The sequence below is a fragment of the Orbicella franksi genome, chromosome 12 (genome assembly GCF_964199315.1).
Source record: "Orbicella franksi chromosome 12, jaOrbFran1.1, whole genome shotgun sequence".
Lineage (NCBI taxonomy): Eukaryota > Metazoa > Cnidaria > Anthozoa > Scleractinia > Merulinidae > Orbicella > Orbicella franksi.
In genome coordinates, this window is record NC_138156.1 from 12336062 (window position 1) to 12356261 (window position 20200).

A 20200-nucleotide genomic window follows, 5' to 3' on the forward strand; every position below is an offset into this window, starting at 1 on the left:
AGATCTCATCAAGCTCAACTTTCCGAATACGACCTCCGGCAGTAAAGGTGTGCTCTCCAGCCAACATCCATTCTTGCCACTTTGCCCTCATGCGGTCCTTGAAGGGTTTGTTGATAGATACATCCAATGGCTGAAGCATGCTGGTCATGCCACCAGGAATCACTACGGGCTCCGTATTTAGAGACCTCAAGGTACAGCGAATTGGTTTGGATAAGTGGGCTCGGAACGAATCCCACACAAGCATGGACTTTTGCCTGCTGATGCCACCAACTTTACTCCAAACGGTTCGTAACCAGTCCTGCACAAGTGCTTCGTCCATCCAGCCCTTTGCCTGGCACCTGACAACAACCTCTTTGGGAAAGTTCCAGTTCTTAGGAAGTGTTTTCTGTTTAAACACAACGTAAGGTGGGAGTTTTGTTCCATCTCCGAGGCAGGTGAGCATAACAGTAAACCTATCCTTCTCATGACCTGTGCTTAGAAGCGGGACGCTCTTCACTCCTTTCTCTGCAACGGTACTGTTCGTTACAATGTCAAACGTAAGTGGTGTCTGGTCTGCATTACCAATGTATTTAAGATCAAAGTCATGCTCCTTCCGTTTAGCCATCACATAGCGCTGAAATTTGATCAGCTTCTCTTCATAGTCTTGGGGAAGTTTCTGAGCAATCGTGGTCTGCCTTCTGATGGAGAAGCCACATCGGTCCATGAAACGATAACACCAGCATTTAGATGCCTTAAATTGTTCCAGTCCTAGCCTTTGCGCCACTGATTTTGCTTTAAGGCATATGACATTGGTGGATACGCCAGTGCCAGCTTTGCGTTTCTCGGTTATCCACGCAGCGACTTCTTTTTCAAGTTCAGGAAATGCAGCAGATCAACCACGTAGAGCTCGCTTGTTTCGCGGTGTTTTCAGCAGCTTTTCACGTTGCGAACGCCAGCGACGCACACAGCTTTCATTTATACTGAACTGCTTTCCAGCGGCACGATTTCCTTTTTCTACAACATATGCAACAACTCGAAGTTTAAAAGATGCAGTGTACGATGCTCTGGGAGAACCCCTTCCTGACATGATGACAATAAACTGACAGTATGAAGACACGTGTCGAATGTTTTGACTCTTGCGCGGATCAAACAGAGTAAAATCTGATTGGTTTAAATAGACAATAAACAGACAATCGGTTAACCATGCTCAAGTTGCGAATGACTTGATCCTTGTGTTTTCTTAGCACAAGTTTTTGTGACATTTCACGATCATAGAACAAATATACCTACAAAACTAAAATGATTTAGGATCCATGCTACATAGGTAACTGTATAAGCTGAGCATATTATCGAAAATTTGAATATAAAGTTCCTTGAGAATCAATTTTCATGCAAAAAAACAGGTTTATTTACAGCCACAAGCATGCAGCTTGGTTAGGTCACTTAGCAACGCCTCACAGATGCACTCTACTTTGATTGGCTAGCTAAAAACCGATAAGAAGTCTGGGCCGAGTCACGTAGATCGATCGAATTGAACGATCGAACGAACGATAAACAACATGGAAAAGTTCCATTTCACATCAGCTGTGCGTGGATACCATGTTTATAAACATGTATGGAAGCCTTCAATTGGTGAAAAACTTGTTGCTCGACGCAAGTTTAACAATCCTATGGATAAACACACGGTGCAAGTTGTGAAGAACACCGAAACAGTCGGTCATTTGCCCCGTGAGTTCTCACGAATAGCGTGGTATTTTCTTGCACGTGGCAGAGAGATCAGTATTGAAGTGATCGGTCGCAGAAGGCATTGTAAGCAGCTTTGTGGAGGAATGGAGATTCCATGCCAGTTAGAGTTTAGCTGCGCAAAGGAAGTACAAATGAATCGCTTGAAAGAACTACTCGCAAAGAAGATTCAGGTTTAAAACCTGAAGAGACAAAGGCTCCTTTAGGAGCCACCACTTCTATCAAAAGCAATGATCAACAACAGCAACAGGTTTCAAAATGTTGAATGTTTATTTACTTACGTTTTTAAGTGCTATATCTGACCACTAACTAGGCAATTAGCCCCCTCTGAAAACAATGGTCTCGTATATAAGCCGCACCCGCCATTTTAAGCCCAAAATTTCAGCAAAAAGGTGCGGCTTATACACGAGTTTTTACGGTATATGAGAATTGTCTATATATTTGTATGATTGCACCTAAGTATGAAGTTTGATAAAGAAACAATGGTAAATCATGGTTTGAAGAAAATTTAATTACAATTCTACTTAACAATATTAATGGATTGCCAGCTTAAGATTCCCATCAGGTGATAGTACCGTTGATACAGCCTCAAACTATCACCTCAAAGAATTCTTGACCTTGTAGTCCAATTGTTGAATAGAAACACAGAAGATGTCCTCTATTTTATTATTATTAGATAATAATTAACAGCTTAAAGCTAATTACAGGATAAAATTTGAATTCTGTCCAGCTTTTATTTATGAACCACTTCACAGTACCCGAACGGGGGTAGGGGGTACTCCCAGAAAAATTTGGTCGGGGAGTGCGGCCAGCTTCCCAAAACCCTTACCCTATTTATGATCAAAATCTGCAATTCTCCCTACTCTATTTATGACCAGACCAAAAATTCGATAACCTATTTACCACCATTGTAGCTGACAGAGTTGCCCTAACCATGATTTTTGAAGGCCTTTTGTTCATGGTCTTATCAATAATGATGAAAAAGTAGCTTCTTCTAAACAACATTACCCAATTCAAGACTAGAGTACAAAACCCATATCCTATTTAAGGCCAAAATGGCCAAAACTGATACCCTATTTATGACCAAAACGGCTGAAAAACCATACCTTTTGGGGCCTTACATACCCCTATAGAGCACACAAGGGAGTACACCATGCTCCGGGTCACAGTAGAAGTGGGTACCTGTCAAAAGCGGAGGTAAAGTTAAGGGCTAAGGATATACCATACCATCGAGAGCTGATCCTAAACTGGCCAACCCCCCTCTTTTGGAAGTGCCCAAAGAAGTTGATCCCCAGGCCAGCATTGCAGTTCAGACAATACAGAGCAATGTACAATTAACCACTGGATAAAATTTGAATTCTGTCCAGCATTTATTAATGAACAACTTCACAGTACCCGGGGGGCTACTCCCAGAAAAATTTGGTGGGGGAGTGCTTCACCCCTTTGTTGATCTCTTCGGGGAAATCTGATATCCCCAAAGCTCGCCTCTAACTCTCAACGTTGCTTATTTCTTACAGAGAAAAACCGTATTCAACAAGAGATACGGAAATAGGATACTAACCTTGACTATACGATTCAGCATGTCTTTTTCACCACACGCACGTGGATAAAGAGCTTCACTTTCAGAAAAAAAACGGCTTCTGTTAAATATGTTCCCGCTGTACACAGTGCAAACTATGGCCAGCAATACTTCATCCAGGTTGTTGTTAACATTACAGGCTATTGCACTTAGTGTTATCACCGAATCGCGAACAATAAGAACCAAAAGTCGGAACAACACCAGTTTTGAATGTGTGTAAAATCCGCCATTCGATGACAGAAGGCTCTCCGTTATTTTCCTTCAAAACAATACTAAACTGTTCTCTTTTGCCAACAGGTTTGCTTCGAAAGTCGAAGAAATGTGCCTGCAACATATTTCTATCCTCACTATGGAAGGACACGGACCTGATGGTTTGCAAATAGAAGAAAATCTTCCCCAATCGAAACGCCATTTTTTCGCTTTAGGAAACGAGTTGCGCGGCACCGTTTAAACCGGATGTGACGTCACTTTTTGTTGGATGATCCACTACAAAAATTTCAGGAGTCTTCTGCCCCGCCCCTGGGACAACCCCAATACTAGAAATCGCGCGCACTCACGGTCTCCGTCCCCGATTATGGCTTCTGATGACAAATAATTGCTACTTATTTGAAAGGTTTTTCAAAATAAAGAAGAATGGCGTTTTCCTTTTGGAATATCTTTTTTCGTTTTAGGGATATTGACGTTTTTGTATTATGCACATTAGGAAAGTGATGACGTCATGAGGTTCACAACTACAATGGTCAAATACTGAATAAAGAATATCTCAATCAGAAATGTTCATCACAAAAGACACAAAATGACAGCGGTTGTGCTGTTGCCATGACAAAAGTTTTGCCAATGGTCCTGTCTTAATTGAAACTGAAATTCCCAGTTTTTGTCTTAACCAAGGACCATCAACTCCAGCCAATCTAATGATGAGAGTTAAGACAATATGGGAACCACGTCGGTTGAAAATGAGAATATTTGGTTTTTGACAGAAAGAGACAGGAGCCGGGTGTCATTTGGTTTCTTTTGTGATGTACATTTCTGGTACCAAGTTTGAAGAACACTGCTTCAATATTTCGTTTACTTCAGTATGAAACATTTTCATGTTTTCATGTTGTTGATCTCAGGATTTGTGCATGATTCGATCAATTAAACCAGTGGTCTTGAAACAGGCTTTATGCCTTTGAAACTGTATGAGCTTCAAGCAATTTGGACCCCCTGTGGTGAGACCTCACGTTGGCGACACATGCCGTATAAACGACAACTGAAGTTAAAACTTTAGATTGTTAGCTATCTATGACAAGCTCTAGATTACATTGAAAACTGCCGGAGAGTTGCATTCGTCCTGTTAGGCTTCGCGCTGTGATTATCGTCTTGGCGTGATCACTGGTTTTTGGATTCTCAGTTCAAAAGCAGAACAACTACGCTTGATTAACTGCAACTTCACGGACAATATAAATCACGATCGTGCTGAATGCAAATTTCAACTTCATTTGGCATGAGTACATTCAATCTTTTAAGTTGATCTCACATGCACAGTTTTTCTAGGATACTTAAAAGTGACACAATTTTCACGAAGTGATACAAAGCACTAAACACTTACTACAAAACTACCTTGCGTGTTCTGTAGTTATGTAAATCGCTTTCGACCGTATATGTTCAGATGTTTGGATGCATTCGTGCGAGAAAAATAGCGAAACGTTCCATTAGATTTCATTTCAACAGTCCTCATAACAGAGGTATTTCACTTACTACAGTGGATCCTGGTCAATAAGGGTACAAAGGGACACACAAGTGTCTGTATTACCCTGGTGTCCCTATATATTAGGCGGGCTTACCAAGAAATTGTCTCAGATATATCATGTCTTGATAAAAGAACTGATGCGTAATATTTAGAAGCAACAGAATGCTGTTTAATGTTCGTCGTTCGTACTAACCAACCTCCTTACTAAGCTTGCTAGGGTAAGAGAAAGCGTATGAACTTTTCGTCTGGACAAAGGAAACTGCCCTTAATACGTGGGTGTCCGTAAAGCGGGGTTTCATTGTATTTCCGTTTCTCTGTATGTTCATGAGAGTCAGGGTTACTGTTACGTACTTTCGCTCTTAAAAACCTTCTGCCTCATAACCTTCAGGGCTTCATTATTTTAGCAAACTAGACTTCTATTTCACTGCTTACCTCATAAGTGTACGTGCGCCTATCACAAAACCAAATAAAATTCCGTCTTCTTACAATCCCCCATATATAATGTCACGAATGTGATTTCTATTAAGTTAAGTTCCAGCTCCCTATGCTATTATTTGGCGCGAACTTATGACGTCATCTGGGTTCAAATAACTTATTATCGACCAGTCATTGTTATATTGCGATTTAAAAGTGAGTAATTCATACTTTTTAAATTCACCGAATTTTAGATCGCTTCTACCCGAGATCGAGTAAAGAATCATTTTGTAAATTCAAGCATTAGGAGAAATTTCTCAAGAAACTTAAATTAATGAAGTCCAAGAGGTCCTCGGTCAATCGCCTGTCACTTATAGCATCGCATGCAAGTATCCTACATTACTTGAGAACACTGGCTCGTGCTCGTCTCTGCGCGCTTTAGACGAAAGAGCTCTTATAACTGACGTAAGTCTTATTTATTTATTTATTTATTTATTTATTTATTTATTCATTCATTCATTCATTTATTCGTTCGTTCATTCGTTGACTCAGGTTTAGAAAAACGGCTCATTGTACTCGCTTGCTACTCGACCCGTCTGCCAAGAGAAACACGGGAAATGTTCTCAACTTCAGAACTGTTAACAGTTTTAAGTAACAGGATACTGCCGTTATTCCAGTGGCCAATTACCAGCTCAAAGTTTTTCAACATTAGATATTTGTCATATTTTCAGTAACAGATGACCATTCAACCATTGCTTGATTGTTTAGAGCACTGCCAGTTTTAGGTCGTCAATTTTCTGCTTTCTTTATTTTTTTCTTTCAAATCAGCCTCTCGATGACGTGGATTGCAGCCTTTTTGCAGTCAAGGAAAGATTTACTTCAGGCAGAAATATTATTGTACGAATTCGAACGAAAACAGGTGGACGACTGGGTCGACCAGTGAGATTTGTTTCCGCCCAATACAGCAACTTCTCAAGACCCTGAGAGTTTTAGCTCAAGTATTCCAGTGAAAACCCTCAGCGACAGGCCTCCTCGACATGCCGAATGCTTTGATAAAGTCCGACTAAGTGAGTATTTAGACAAATCGATAAACGAACAACCAGCCTCTCTAACAGAAAAAAGGTCCAAACCCGATCCGCAACGTTTGCTTAGCCTCGGAGGAAACTGAAGAGAACCCGTTCAATATTTTTGCAGGCGATTCAAAACCTCGTCCTCTTCAAGCTACTCACTCTGAAGCTCCACCAAAAAATATGCAAACCGAAGGACCTATCAACCAAGGGGAAAAGGAAATAAAAACAAATTTTTCTTGCCAGAGAAACGATGATATAAATGAAATAGCTCCTCCAGGTAATGGTTCACTGATGGACAATGATGATAAGGAGAACAAGAGAGAGTTTAATTATGTCAATCAAGACAACATAAAACTGGGAGAGTCATCAGGTTAGTTTCTGCATGTACAATTCTGCAAGGGCATTGTCCATTACCTTCGGCTAAGTTAAAATGTTTAAAGCGCGCGGTAGTTTTCTTTCTATACCCCGATAAAAGCTGGTTCGGGTGTCGTGTTGTTTTCGTTCTCGTTCTTCTGCCAGGGCTGAACAGAATGATAGTCCGCTACAAACCAACCAATTCTAAACATCAAACCTCTAAGGTAGGATCCATTCCAAACGTAGCTACGTAGATAATTTAAATTTGCATCGAAAACGCTCATTTATTGATCAATAGAATGAAAATTTGCCACCAATAGACCAATTTCGATATATTAAAATTCAGCCGAAAACAATAGACTTCAGCACGAGGCTCCGGGAATAACTACAGAGTTTGTGGGGTTTATTCCCCGGAGCCTCGTGCTGAGGTCTATTGTGTTAGGCTGAATTTTAGTATATCGAAATTGGTCTGTTCGCCGATTTACTTCATTTTAACATGATCACGTGACACGTCACGTGATCAAAATAATATGTTAAGGCAAGGCAGGACGCCGAGTTTTATAACCAGGGAAAATTTAATTTCAGCTTGATGAAACAAATATAACAAGATATATTGCTCCCAACAATGATTCTACTTTACATTCCTGACTCAGGCTTTAAACAACTTGAGAGCTCCAAATTAGAAAAATATGAAGAGACAATAGAGTCATGTAAGGAATTTGGAATATACAATCCTCGTGTAATCCAAATTTTCACTAAAACAGAACTTTTAAAGTTTTACAAAGTACAAACTTGGTTGCCCTAGAAACGTCAAGTCACGCGGCCAAACAATTGACACACCAACATAAATGTTTCCAAACAAAGTCACGAGTGAGACCACTGTAACTTGAAGGCTGTTTTTAAGGAACAAAAGATTGGAACAATCATAACCACTGCCACAGACTTAAGGTAAAAACAAAGGTAACGCCGCTTAAAAATTTTCTTGCTATCACGAATTAATTTCCTCCTGATAATTATACTCGCTATATCAGTACAAAACTATTTTGTTATTATTATTATTATTATTATTATTATTATTATTATTATTATCACTATCACTATCACTATCACTATCACTATTACTATTACTATTGTTATAATTATAATTATTATTATTATTTATTTATTTATTTTGTTTCAAATCATTCTTTCAAGGATCGGTAGAAAGAACTAAGGGTGTGTGCTTAGCGTCTGCTTTGTTTGCTTCGCCATGTTGAGTTGAGAATTAGTTGGTAGAACTTTCACAGCCGAGGCCCGCGCTCGCTTAAACAGATTTTTTTTACCCTACGCGCAAGCCTGATAGTCTTTCTTCTGTTTCCTTCAAAACTCGAATCGAATGGCCTCCAGGTTGACCGCAACCGCAAGTTTTCCGAGCGTAGTTTTTCAACTCCTGCAATATTCGAAGCAACATCCAAACTTTTCTGCTCACAGGGCTGCTCTGATGACAAAATCTGACTTGACTTATCCAGCATTTCCTTTAAGATTTGTATATTTCGCAGTTCAATTCTGCTTTCGCTGTAGGTTTTCATTCCACGAGAAGCGACGCTCGAGTCAGGTTTGATAGTGGCGTGATTTTCCTGGACCAATCAAAATTCTTTGCTACGCATAGCAACCAATGAGATTGCTTCAGTTTGTATAGACAATAGATTACGTCAAATGGCTTTTTCGTGTTCGCCAAAGTGGGCAGAAGCCGGCTTTCGAGTTATGTTGAAAGATTTTGAAATAAAAAAGCTTTATCAGTAGTAGTGTGTTTCGTTATTAAACAAAACAAATAGATTCCATGTTGCCATGCGTCTGTTCAGTAATAGATCACAGAAGACGTCAAAATGTGGTAAGAACATCAGTGACACACTCGGCTATCGCCTCGTGTGCCACTTTTTTGTTCTTACCACATTTTGACGTCATCTGTGATCTATACTGAACAGACGCACGGCAACATGGAATCTATTTGTTAAGTAATACACGGCTTAGGCTTCTTTATTTGTTAATTTAGGTTGCTATCCGTAGTTGTTCTGCTTTTGAACTGGGAACACAAAAACCAATAGCCTGGCAAACGCGATAATTACCCAAACCCTTAAAGGACAAATGCAACACACAAGCAGTTTTCGGAGCAATTGCAGGATACCCGGCCACTTCAAACATATGTCGGTGTATTTTGAAGAACGAGGTATTTAACAATTAGACTCCTAGCCCTTGCGGGCAACGGGTCAATAGCCCGAATGGGCTATTGACCCGTGGCCCTTGAGGGCGATGGGTCTAATTGTTTCAGTATCACTCAAATAGTCGGACTGAAGAGGCAATAATAAACTTAGCAAATGCAAGTTGAAGAAATATTTATTTGGAAATAAAACGAAAGAAAGCGTCACGCTCGATTGCGCCTATTTCGCCACTCGAGGACTATTACGAGAAGCAGCTTAAAACGTGTCAACAGATCTTTCAGAGTGACCGTGGACAATGTTCCTTGCCCTAGGGTGTATATACCTGAGCTGCCAGAGGAACAAGAGGTTATCAGTATTCGCAAAATCATCATGTTAAAAGGGAAATGCAGCAGCGCTGTTGCAGACCTTCGAGAGGCAATTAAGTCTCCTAGATGGTACCAAGCTTGGATAAAACTAGTTCCGTTAGGGTATGGTTGTTTACCATAACTGGCATTTATTGGAAGAATAGGCTAGTATACACTGGCCTTTAATTAATAAGATCATATGTTTCTGTACAAACGTGTGTTTCTGGTTTTTGTTAATGATCCTCTTTCGAGGCCTGGTCTGAGCTTCCACTAACGATACTACATTTAGGAAATAACACACTGGCTGTGGGTAAAATTTGGGTGGCAGGGAAGGACGACTGGGGAGTAGGGGCCCAGGAAGGACGCCCTCCTGGGGGAGTACAGATCGGGTGGTACCGGGGGTAGCCACCCTGGAATAAAAGTTCCAGACCTGCCTCCAGGGGTGAGGCCCATATCCCACAGTCCCGGGGGACTGAGGGAACCAGGAGAGGGAGCCCCTATTAACTCAGGCTGTAAAGACATCAGCAAATAATAACCTAAAAAGGACAAGACTTACTAGAAAAGAACAAACTTAGTAGTCGTATTGTAACTTGGGTTGTTTAAGTTGAATTTCAAGTTCAAATTATCACACTGGATCAATGGATTTTTTTCACGTCCTCAGTTGAGAACGTTGACCATTTGAATAGTGTTCATGTTATTGCATTGACAGTTTTTCTTTCTTTTATGAATCACTCAGATTGCACTGATGGTTTTGTTGTTGGCACTTAATGAAATTGAAGCGAATTAAAATTTAATTTGGATATACCTAATGACGCTATCAGTTGAGAGCAGCACCTAATTTGTACAAAAGCTTTATAGTTAATTAATAAGTGCATTTAAGGCATTAGATGATGCGTAAAATAACAAAACTAGAGCGATTTTGACTTATGACGACATCAACTTTGAATGGCAGGTGCCTTTCACGTTTGTGCCTATGTCTGAACCCTTATTACATTTGTGACCTTATTACACTTGTGACTTTATTACATTTGTGATCAGTTATTGCACTTATGCATTCTACAACCCCTCAATAATGCATTAATGAATTGATTAGTTGAATCCTGATTTGAATATTGAACCCGCTACTTGTTTCAAGAGCGCAATAATGAATTGATTATTGGAAAACAGAACCCACTAGTCGTTCCAAGAATACGGCTAATGGGTTTGATGTTCAAAAAAGTCAATTCAATATTGATTTTTGAAATGACAAGCGAGTTCAATATTCAAATAATCAATTCATTATTGCATTCCTGAAACGACTAGCGGGTTCAATATTTAAATGATGAATTCATTAATGTAATCTTGAGGGGTACGCTTCACTTGGTTTGACTGTAAAAATTCTTTTGTAAGTATTAAAATTAATACTAATCTTAACTAATCTCGTTTTTTAGTTGATAATTCAAAAGAATTTTTACTTTCAAACGAGGTTAGTTAGGCTAATTTAAATACATGCAAAAGAATTTTAAATTGGCAGCCATTTATGAATAGGGTCTTAGTAGGGGTTGGTGTTAATTCTTTGAATACTTTTTACCAACAGGTTAACTGCTTATCAAGAGAATCATAATAAACGTGTGTTTGGATGTTTTTATCAGGCGTCTATTTCTATGTCGGACTCTTACATCAAGGTCGCCTTTTCCGAAAAAAGGCAAACTGCGCGCATTAAATTTTGGGTGGCCATTTCATAGGGGTAAAGACAATAGGAAAACCCTCATCGGGACGACCAAAAGGTGGCCGCGGCCGCCTAATAGAGGTGGCCGGTTAATAGGGGTTTTATTTGCAGTATTTTACTGACGATAATTTCGGGACTTTGATAACTGGCCGCTAAATAGGTGGCCGCTTAAAAGAGACGTTCACAGTGTCAAAGGCATAAAGCCTGTTTTGTTTTATTCCGGTGGGAGTAATCCCTTATATGGGCTATAGAAGTATGTGCGGCCCCAAAGGGTAGGGTTTTCCAGTCGTTTTGGTCATAAATAGGGTATCGATTTTGGCCATTATGGTCTTAAATAGGGTCTGGTTTTAGCACTCTAGTCTTGAATTGGGTATGTTTCTTAGAAGAAGCTACTTTTTCATCATTATCAATAAGAACGTCAGCAAAAGCCCTTCATAACTTAAGTTTAGGGCAACTGCGCCAGCCGCAACGGTCACAAATAGGGTATTGAAGTTTCGGCCAGGTCATAAATAGGGTGGGGAAAATCGCAGATTTTGGTTATAAATGGGGTAAGGGTTTTGGGAAGTGGGCCGCACACCCCCACCCAACTTTTCTGGGAGTACCCTCCCTGCCCCCTCCCGGGTGTTTTATAGACCACTTGTTGAATTGATCAGTCGAGTCGCACAAACCATCACGAGATACAAATCAGACCAGATCATGAAAGTAATTTTCTGATTCAAATGAACAATTCACAAAACTTCTAAATTTATCTGGATCATATGGATCATGTATGAGACACCGAACTAGATGACTTTCACTTTCAGCAAGGGAACACGCGTCATGCTCCAAACGACCAAACAACATATGTGATGGATCTTAAGACGTAACGTACAACCTCCATGTCACAATACAACAACAATGTAACAAATACTAGGTCTAAAATGACTCCTCTATCAATGTCAGTATGTACTTATATATAGTACGTTGGTGGAAAAGAAACCGGAATTTAATATGCTTGCATTAGACATTACAACACAACAATTGAATCAGGAAAGAAATAAGAAGTGTAATATTCTACCCTGGGTATTGTTAGGCATGACATGGTGATAAGTTATGGGGAATCACTCTGGCCTGGGAGAGGCCTAAGACCAGGCGAAAATAGAAGCGGACAGCTAGGTCAAGCCCGACTTACTCGTTGGTGGGATGGAGGGTGCCGGGGTCGCCAACCTCTTCGTTTTCGTGGCCTCGAATAGGGTGATAGGGTGGAACGCGTGTAAATTCTTAAAAATACAAAACACAAATTCTTGCATAATCCCTAGGGTATTAATCACCAATGAAAATAGTGTAAATAGATTGTTAAAGTTTTCATTGTGGTTGATTCTGACAAGGATTATGATCTTTTTTTTCTAGTAAGAATATCTTAATTAGCTTCTGATTAAAATTAATCAAACTCTTTTGCTTCTAACAGTGAACATGATAAGAGGATTAAAAGGCCCTACAGTGTTCGCAGCTATTATTTTCCTTTTCTTCATTATTGTTATATACCCGAGTCAATCAAACGAGAAGACAAGGTTAGGGATGCCTCAGATAAAGACAGGAAGCAGTTTTGTATCACCGACATCGGAAGTGAAAAATAACAACACTGAACCCAGATTTAATGTGATTCTGTTAACGCTTATGAGTTCTGGATCGACAGTTGTGGGATTTATGTTTAATCTTCACCCAGATGTGTTTAAGTTTATGGAACACTACTTGCTCTTAGGAGAAACGTTTATGGGAGTGAGTGGCGTGTCTTAGACAAATCGAGGAACGACGCCTTAAGGAAAGACTTTTCGACTCTGGTACGCGACTTATTAAAATAACAGTAACCAAGATCATGCAAACACGACTTCCCAGGGAAATTGGAATTCGTGAAGTGGAGCGAGTTTGTCGCTCAGATCCTAGTAAGTGTCACTGTTTGATTGTTCATCCGGTCAGAGATCCTCGTGCTGTCTTCTCTTCTTTAATTAAACGACACTTCATAGAGAAACCTGCGAGAAGCTTGTCTCCGACAGGAATAGCCAATCTGAAGGATAACGCGCATTTGCTTTGCTCTCTCGTCTCAGAAAACTTAGAGTACGTTTAATTTATACAGAATGGTCAAAGTGGTTTAAGAGCTGCTACATTCTTGCTCGTTACGAAGATGTTATCAGCAATATGTCAAAACTGGTGAACGATACGTATAAATTCATTGGTCTCGACATGATAGAGACCATTAACAACTGGATTAAGGGCGTTCCGCCTCCAGTCCGATCGCATAACCATGGAATGGTTATATCAAACGCGGATGCTACTAGAATCGATAACTGGAGATTTCGCGAAAACTCTTCACGGGTCTCCTTGTTTGAAGAGGCTTGTGAGCCGCGGATGGAAGCGATGGGATACGTTTTCATAAATGGCTCTGAAAATCTTCAACACAACAACAGCAAGCCTCTGCGAACTCCTAATATTCCATTTGTCAGAGACCTCCAGTGAAAACCCTGAACCATTTTCAAATCAGCAAAGTTCTCCAAGACACGGGAGAAATAAAATAAAATAAATCTCATAAATTTTCTGGTTTTGATATGACTGAGTCTGTAATACTCTCTTAGCTACGGAGACAAGTTTGTATAGAAATTTGAAAAATTTGAATAACAATCCTTTATATACATCCTGAGCCTCACGTTAATGTGAAAAATGTTTTGTCTGGAAACATAAGTACAAGGCTAAGGATGCACAAAGTTAGCATTGTTATTCAAATTAAGGCGCCATTTATGCAAAGTGTCTATTGTAAGGAGTAGTCATAGACACGCTATGCAGAGCTTCCCTCCATACCTAAACACCTAAAGCGGTAACTCTCTTTAATATCGCACAGCTGAGCTTACTGATGGTTTGAAATGAACCCTTCGCAACTTTCGCGGTGAGAATACCACATCTTAATTCATTCCAGACCATTCCAAAATGGCCGGCCCGAAAAAAAATGCTGTGTAGGGAGGGAGGGGGGTTGGAGTCACTCAAAATAATTACTATTAAGTGTACAGACGGCATATATAACAGTGCTAAAAATTATACCAAAATGCCTACAAATAGTGTTCTGATGTTCTAAGGATCTAACTTATCCCGGGGAAGCATGCCCCCGGACAAGCCTACTTTGTTTTGTTTTGAACCAAACAGTATCAACTCAACCCCACCAGCTACATAAACAGTTACTCAGATAAGATAAGACGAGACGAGACGAGACGAGACGAGACGAGACGAGACGAGACGAGACGAGACGAGACGAGACGAGACGAGACGAGACGAGACGAGACGAGATAAGATAAGATAAGATTTGATGGGCTTTTTAAAAGTGTGCAATGATTCCGAAGATCGAATAGATTTGTCGAGTTTGGACCAAATGACAGGGCCTAAATAAGTCAGGCTATGTTTGCCATAAGCAACAGTCCAAAATCTGGGTATGGTAAAATCAGAATTTCTAAGGTGATACTGAGAATTGGAGCGCACTTGGAGTTATAATTATTACTAATAGTAATTGGACAGTGGTGTGCTAGTAAACCCGGTGGCTTACTTAAAGAGCAAGACTTGACTTATGACGACATCAACTTTGAATGGCAGGTGCCTTTCACGTTTGTGCCTATGTCTGAACCCTTATTACATTTGTGACCTTATTACACTTGTGACTTTATTACATTTGTGATCAGTTATTGCACTTATGCATTCTACAACCCCTCAATAATGCATTAATGAATTGATTAGTTGAATCCTGATTTGAATATTGAACCCGCTACTTGTTTCAAGAGCGCAATAATGAATTGATTATTGGAAAACAGAACCCACTAGTCGTTCCAAGAATACGGCTAATGGGTTTGATGTTCAAAAAAGTCAATTCAATATTGATTTTTGAAATGACAAGCGAGTTCAATATTCAAATAATCAATTCATTATTGCATTCCTGAAACGACTAGCGGGTTCAATATTTAAATGATGAATTCATTAATGTAATCTTGAGGGGTACGCTTCACTTGGTTTGACTGTAAAAATTCTTTTGTAAGTATTAAAATTAATACTAATCTTAACTAATCTCGTTTTTTAGTTGATAATTCAAAAGAATTTTTACTTTCAAACGAGGTTAGTTAGGCTAATTTAAATACATGCAAAAGAATTTTAAATTGGCAGCCATTTATGAATAGGGTCTTAGTAGGGGTTGGTGTTAATTCTTTGAATACTTTTTACCAACAGGTTAACTGCTTATCAAGAGAATCATAATAAACGTGTGTTTGGATGTTTTTATCAGGCGTCTATTTCTATGTCGGACTCTTACATCAAGGTCGCCTTTTCCGAAAAAAGGCAAACTGCGCGCATTAAATTTTGGGTGGCCATTTCATAGGGGTAAAGACAATAGGAAAACCCTCATCGGGACGACCAAAAGGTGGCCGCGGCCGCCTAATAGAGGTGGCCGGTTAATAGGGGTTTTATTTGCAGTATTTTACTGACGATAATTTCGGGACTTTGATAACTGGCCGCTAAATAGGTGGCCGCTTAAAAGAGACGTTCACAGTGTCAAAGGCATAAAGCCTGTTTTGTTTTATTCCGGTGGGAGTAATCCCTTATATGGGCTATAGAAGTATGTGCGGCCCCAAAGGGTAGGGTTTTCCAGTCGTTTTGGTCATAAATAGGGTATCGATTTTGGCCATTATGGTCTTAAATAGGGTCTGGTTTTAGCACTCTAGTCTTGAATTGGGTATGTTTCTTAGAAGAAGCTACTTTTTCATCATTATCAATAAGAACGTCAGCAAAAGCCCTTCATAACTTAAGTTTAGGGCAACTGCGCCAGCCGCAACGGTCACAAATAGGGTATTGAAGTTTCGGCCAGGTCATAAATAGGGTGGGGAAAATCGCAGATTTTGGTTATAAATGGGGTAAGGGTTTTGGGAAGTGGGCCGCACACCCCCACCCAACTTTTCTGGGAGTACCCTCCCTGCCCCCTCTCGGGTGTTTTATAGACCACTTGTTGAATTGATCAGTCGAGTCGCACAAACCATCACGAGATACAGATCAGACCAGATCATGAAAGTAATTTTCTGATTCAAATGAACAATTCACAAAACTTCTAAATTTATCTGGATCATATGGATCATGTATAAGACACCGAAATAGATGACTTTCACTTTCAGCATGGGAACACGCGTCATGCTCCAAACGACCAAACAACATATGTGATGGATCTTAAGACGTAACGTACAACCTCCATGTCACAATACAACAACAATGTAACAAATACTAGGTCTAAAATGACTCCTCTATCAATGTCAGTATGTACTTATATATAGTACGTTGGTGGAAAAGAAACCGGAATTTAATATGCTTGCATTAGACATTACAACACAACAATTGAATCAGGAAAGAAATAAGAAGTGTAATATTCTACCCTGGGTATTGTTAGGCATGACATGGTGATAAGTTATGGGGAATCACTCTGGCCTGGGAGAGGCCTAAGACCAGGCGAAAATAGAAGCGGACAGCTAGGTCAAGCCCGACTTACTCGTTGGTGGGATGGAGGGTGCCGGGGTCGCCAACCTCTTCGCTTTCGCGGCCTCGAATAGGGTGATAGGGTGGAACGCGTGTAAATTCTTAAAAATACAAAACACAAATTCTTGCATAATCCCTAGGGTATTAATCACCAATGCAAATAGTGTAAATAGATTGTTAAAGTTTTCATTGTGGTTGATTCTGACAAGGATTATGATCTTTTTTTTCTAGTAAGAATATCTTAATTAGCTTCTGACTAAAATTAATCAAACTCTTTTGCTTCTAACAGTGAACCTGATAAGAGGATTAAAAGGCCCTACAGTGTTCGCAGCTATTATTTTCCTTTTCTTCATTATTGTTATATACCCGAGTCAATCAAACGAGAAGACAAGGTTAGGGATGCCTCAGATAAAGACAGGAAGCAGTTTTGTATCACCGACATCGGAAGTGAAAAATAACAACACTGAACCCAGATTTAATGTGATTCTGTTAACGCTTATGAGTTCTGGATCGACAGTTGTGGGATTTATGTTTAATCTTCACACAGATGTGTTTAAGTTTATGGAACACTACTTGCTCTTAGGAGAAACGTTTATGGGAGTGAGTGGCGTGTCTTAGACAAATCGAGGAACGACGCCTTAAGGAAAGACTTTTCGACTCTGGTACGCGACTTATTCACATGTGGCTTTCAACAAGAAAGGACAATAGAACTAGTTTTTCCAAGATGGGTAAGGTACCACGACCAATAGTATAATAAGTCAACAACGTTGACTAAAGAGTCGTTGAGAAAAGCTTGCGATGCGCGAAAAATAACAGTAACCAAGATCATGCAAACTGAACACGACTTCCCAGGGAAATTGGAATTCGTGAAGTGGAGCGAGTTTGTCGCTCAGATCCTAGTAAGCGTCACTGTTTGATTGTTCATCCGGTCAGAGATCCTCGTGCTGTCTTCTCTTCTTTAATTAAACGACACTTCATAGAGAAACCTGCGAGAAGCTTGTCTCCGACAGGAATAGCCAATCTGAAGGATAACGCGCATTTGCTTTGCTCTCTCGTCTCAGAAAACTTAGAGTACGTTTAATTTATACAGAATGGTCAAAGTGGTTTAAGAGCTGCTACATTCTTGTTCGTTACGAAGATGTTATCTGCAATATGTCAAAACTGGTGAACGATATGTATAAATTCATTGGTCTCGACATGATAGAGACCATTAACAACTGGATTAAGGGCGTTCCGCCTCCGGTCCGATCGCATAACCATGGAATGGTTATATCAAACGCGGATGCTACTAGAATCGATAACTGGAGATTTCGCGAAAAGTCTTCACGGGTCTCCTTGTTTGAAGAGGCTTGTGAGCCGCGGATGGAAGCGATGGGATACGTTTTCATAAATGGCTCTGAAAATCTTCAACACAACAACAGCAAGCCTCTGCGAACTCCTAATATTCCATTTGTCAGAGACCTCCAGTGAAAACCCTGAACCATTTTCAAATCAGCAAAGTTCTCCAAGACACGGGAGAAATAAAATAAAATAAATCTCATAAATTTTCTGGTTTTGATATGACTGAGTCTGTAATACTCTCTTAGCTACGGAGACAAGTTTGTATAGAAATTTGAAAAATTTGAATAACAATCCTTTATATACATCCTGAGCCTCACGTTAATGTGAAAAATGTTTTGTCTGGAAACATAAGTACAAGGCTAAGGATGCACAAAGTTAGCATTGTTATTCAAATTAAGGCGCCATTTATGCAAAGTGTCTATTGTAAGGAGTAGTCATAGACACGCTATGCAGAGCTTCCCTCCATACCTAAACACCTAAAGCGGTAACTCTCTTTAATATCGCACAGCTGAGCTTACTGATGGTTTGAAATGAACCCTTCGCAACTTTCGCGGTGAGAATACCACATCTTAATTCATTCCAGACCATTCCAAAATGGCCGGCCCGAAAAAAAATGCTGTGTAGGGGGGGAGGGGGGTTGGAGTCACTCAAAATAATTACTATTAAGTGTACAGACGGCATATATAACAGTGCTAAAAATTATACCAAAATGCCTACAAATAGTGTTCTGATGTTCTAAGGATCTAACTTATCCCGGGGAAGCATGCCCCCGGACAAGCCTACTTTGTTTTGTTTTGAACCAAACAGTATCAACTCAACCCCACCAGCTACATAAACAGTTACTCAGATAAGATAAGACGAGACGAGACGAGACGAAACGAGACGAGACGAGACGAGACGAGACGAGACGAGACGAGACGAGATAAGATAAGATAAGATTTGATGCGCTTTTTAAAAGTGTGCAATGATTCCGAAGATCGAATAGATTTGTCGAGTTTGGACCAAATGACAGGGCCTAAATAAGTCAGGCTATGTTTGCCATAAGCAACAGTCCAAAATCTGGGTATGGTAAAATCAGAATTTCTAAGGTGATACTGAGAATTGGAGCGCACTTGGAGTTATAATTATTACTAATAGTAATTGGACAGTGGTGTGCTAGTAAACCCGGTGGCTTACTTAAAGAGCCAGATGTGGCTTTAAGCTTTTGTCTGCCTGCTCACGGCTCGGATATACTCAGGTCACTCAGTGAAACCAAAATCAGCCCGGCAACGCTACCTATTTTGTAGAATTCTGCCCTATACTATCGCAAATGGTTCAATCTGATTGGCTGAGCTATCGTACACATCACAATTTATCAATCAGATTTTAGTATAAGGTCAACTATGGCCTCAGAAATCGAGAGCGAACAATCTTATTGTTTTAACAGACCTCTAACTAAATTTCCTCTAAATAACGATTTCTAATTATTTTTCTACGTAGTATTAAACTGCCCACTTCACACTCGCGCGGAATGGATTGTAATCTGAATTGAAATGAGCAGCTCATCAGTATTTCCAACAACGTCGAGTTTATAAAATCAAGAAACCGTAAATCGGCTTCATTTAGGCTTCTCAGGTATTTAATTATCAATTTGTTTATTAACTCTCCTCCAAAACTTCGATGGGAAAACCAGAAAGCGCCTCTATTTCGTAGACTAACTACAACGACTGCACAATAAATTAACAATTATTCCACGAGCGTACATTGGATATCCAACAAGCGCGAGTAGAATAATTTCTTTATTAAAAACTCCTCCAAAACTAAAATAAAATAAAAATAAAATCGCCTCCAAAAATTACGCGTTTGCTAACCATATCTGTAGTGCATGTTATAATGGCTCACATACCATAATGACTAAGCCAATGAAAACTCTTGAATTACATTATCAAATTTTCTAGTTTTCAGTAATGAGGAATGTGCTAGACAAGCCATGCTTTTTGGAGTTAGGTTTGTAACTGGCGTGTGCAGTTTGTTCCATTTGACTGAACTTAAAATTGGATTCAGCGTGTGTTTGAATGGCTTCAAAACAGATTATAATGGATGCAGTTCGTAAAACTAGGTTGATTAATTGTCAGTCTACATTTCGAACTGGAAATCAGCAGATTTAGTTGTCTTGAAAGCAAAACTGTTTGCGCGCGCAAATTCAGCGCGAGGAGAAATAACATATTTCGAACGG

The 20200-nt window shown here is 39.8% G+C and overlaps 2 pseudogenes; both read left to right on the plus strand.

Moving 5' to 3' along the window:
• Positions 1 to 12570: 12570 nt before the first annotated feature.
• Positions 12571 to 14081, plus strand: LOC145462223 (carbohydrate sulfotransferase 1-like; annotated as a pseudogene).
• A 2484-nt stretch (positions 14082 to 16565) lies between these two features.
• LOC145462224 (carbohydrate sulfotransferase 4-like) lies at positions 16566 to 18805 on the plus strand (annotated as a pseudogene).
• Positions 18806 to 20200: the final 1395 nt, after the last annotated feature.